A 3,092-nucleotide genomic window follows, 5' to 3' on the forward strand; every position below is an offset into this window, starting at 1 on the left:
AAGGTTGCAGGATAGCAAACATCATTCACATCATCGCGAATATTAACTTATTTTATTCACTTTATTTTTATTTATTTTTGAGCTTTATTTGAAATTCATTTGGAACGTGCTTAGTGGTTAACCTGCTACCCTAGTCAGTGTCTTCATGATTGCGAATAATGACAAGACACGCAAATGTTTGATAAATGTAATAAATAGTATAACAACGTTTAGCTAATATATCGACTCCATCCTTATGTTTAAATTATAAAAACGTCTTAAAATGATTGCGAATTCCATGGACAACAACATGTGCAGCAACGAGCTAGCATGCAATGTATAAAAACACATCATTAGAATTTCTCCTCGGCATTGGCAATAGCCTTTGCAAAGGTCGCGAACAATGAGATGGCAATAGCGAAAGCAATTGTAAAAGCAAAAATGACTAGGGACGTAAGGACAAACGCTTTCCAAACGATAGCAGCAATGGGAACTTTAGAAGCGACAAGTTTTACAACGAAGTAACAACGACAATGGGAGCAATAATGGCAATAACGCAAAATGATAAAAAAAGATGGAAAAGCAACAACGATATTATACTCGTTCTGCGGCTAAAGTAACAAAGTTTTTCTCATATAATTAACATGGAACAATGATAACATTGCGTCAGCCGCCTTGGTAAGTTCGAAAATCTTTTTATTTTTAAACTTTATTCAACTGTAAATTTTTTTTGCAGAACGAGGAAAATAAACAGAAAAAATCGAGCTCTCGAGATATCTAGTTAATGGCACCATTCGTAATGATGGAAGTTTAGCTTACCATGCAAGAGATTATTTTTTCCCTAGTATAAGTTTAGGAAAAGTAATTTCACGTTTTCAAGTCCAAGTGAAGCTATCAAACTACGAAATTATCTTCATCAGTATCAATACAGATGAAAACTTTAAAACCATCAAAGCAACCATCAGCTGAATTTTAATAAATAGAAAAAGTCAATAAACAATATGTATTTGTAAGTTTAAACGTTCCTCCATTAAATACCTTTCATCACCCTACAGTTACTTAGGTAACGCCGTTTGCAAAAAGTAAGATTGTATGGGAAGTGGACGCAAAAGTGGCACGATTCGAACCATTTTCCATAGCGTTCGTCCTTGGGTCAACATACGTCACTCTGCCAAATTTCATCGAAAAATTCCAAAAATTGCGAGCTGTAGGGTAAACACAAATTTACATGGACAGTTATCAGACGGACAGACAGGGTTAGACTAATTCAGATTATGATTTTGAATCGATCGGTATAATAAAATCTGTGCCAATCGTAAGTCCTTCTGCATAGTATGTACGTCTGCACTAAGTTAAAACTAAACGTTTTGTTGTTATAGCTTTGTGTAAACGCACATAAAGTCGTACTTAATGCATTGCTAAAATTTCAAAAAGAGTGCGTCAACACACCCTCAATGCATAAGAACTCGTACGAGACTAAATAGAAAACGAAACGTTGTGTTGATACATCTCTGTGAAAATACTCATACAACCTTAATCAAAGCATTGCTGAGTTATTGCAATAACAAAACTCATGTGAAAATGGCCGACAATGGAATTACGGTTAGAGGGGGTGTGTCAAATATTTGAAATATTTTTAATGAAACAACAACAAAAATACAAGACAAAATTTGCTTTCTCGTTCGATTCTGTTGGCCTGGTGATTCATTTTATTTTATATGAAGAATTTTACGTAAAATTTTGTTCGCGTTAGCTGTGCGTCCACATACGCTTTTTTCGTTTATAACTCAGGAACAGAAGCGTTTATTTAGATGCGGTTTTTTGCAAATGGTTAAGCGGAGCTTGAGGTTTCGTATAGCAAAAAATGGAAAAACATAGGCGATCCTTGGCTGAGAAAACTTTATCGATCCGAAGAATGGCACTTATATGGTGACATTAAAGTCTAATTTTTATGAAAACTCAAAGGAATAAGGAAGTGAAGGTCATAAGTTTGCTTTAAAAACATCTTGAGACACCTACCTTGGCTTTAACCTTCTACTGACCCCGTCATAAATAAGTTTCACTTTTTTACTTTAAGAAAAACATCAACAGTGTTTATTAAAAGATACACAAAACCCAAGAAGCAATGATAAGAAAATATATTTCAAATATTTTTGAAGCTCTTTATTTGCTACTAGTTATAAAAGGGAAAAAATTTCATTTATAAACAAATTTTCATAATTTACATTGAATTAAAGTCATCCAGCCCAGGGAAAAGTTTTCAAGGACGTAACTTGTAAGAATCACAATTAATCCGGAGCATGCTAGGATTAACAAGCATAAAGTATTTTCAGATGTTAAACCTTTCGCAGATTTTTACAACTATTAGTACTATTTCCAGTAATACTTTCGGCATAGTTCCAAGATATGAGCAAAAACCTCATGCCTATAGCGACTAGTATCCCAATCTCTGAAGACATAATCAAACTGGCTATAATATCCGTAAGAATCAACTGTAAATCGGAATCTAAACGAAAAAATAGAGAAAATGTTTCCAATTTTACTCTTACCTTTACTATGGCACATAAGCTAAACTCTATAGTATTATGTTTGGAGGATGACAGCAGAAATGATAATTGTGTCCAATTGCGTCTACTAGGCTATAATAATAATACTTTGCTTTCCGTAAGCTTGCTTTAAAAACATCTTGAGACACCTGCCTTGGTTTTAATCTTCTACTGAACCTGTCATAAATAAGTTTTACGTTATTACTTTAAGAAAAACATCAATAGTGTTTATTAAAAGATACACAAAACCCAAGAAGTAATGATAAGAAAATATCTTTCAAAAATTTTTGAAGCTCTTTATTTGCTACTAGTTATATAAGAAGGCGTCCTTGCGCGATTCAGTCGTTTCTTGAAATGTCTCTTAAAAAAAAAGGGAAAAACGAGAGCGCATGCAAATCCCTTATAGAAAAGGCATGTGTTAAGTAAAGAACAAGCAAGTTCCGGAAATATCTTCGGCGTTTAATATAACCTATTGTCGAACGCGCTTGATAGTGACCGGTTCTTATGTGAACATAAATGGATGGGGAGAAGAGTAACTAATGAATGCTACGATAGAATACTTACACG

At 33.8% G+C, this 3,092-nt stretch overlaps 1 long non-coding RNA gene across 1 annotated transcript; it reads left to right on the top strand.

Annotated features, from left to right (window-relative positions):
- The first annotated feature begins 509 nt into the window (after window positions 1–509).
- Window positions 510–979, top strand: LOC119644113. The gene is made up of 2 exons (XR_005248477.1): window positions 510–657; window positions 716–979. It is a non-coding gene; the product is annotated as an uncharacterized LOC119644113 (long non-coding RNA).
- Window positions 980–3,092: the final 2,113 nt, after the last annotated feature.

The sequence above is a fragment of the Glossina fuscipes genome, unplaced genomic scaffold (genome assembly GCF_014805625.2).
Source record: "Glossina fuscipes isolate IAEA_lab_2018 unplaced genomic scaffold, Yale_Gfus_2 90508, whole genome shotgun sequence".
In the NCBI taxonomy this organism is placed as follows: Eukaryota; Metazoa; Arthropoda; class Insecta; order Diptera; family Glossinidae; genus Glossina; species Glossina fuscipes.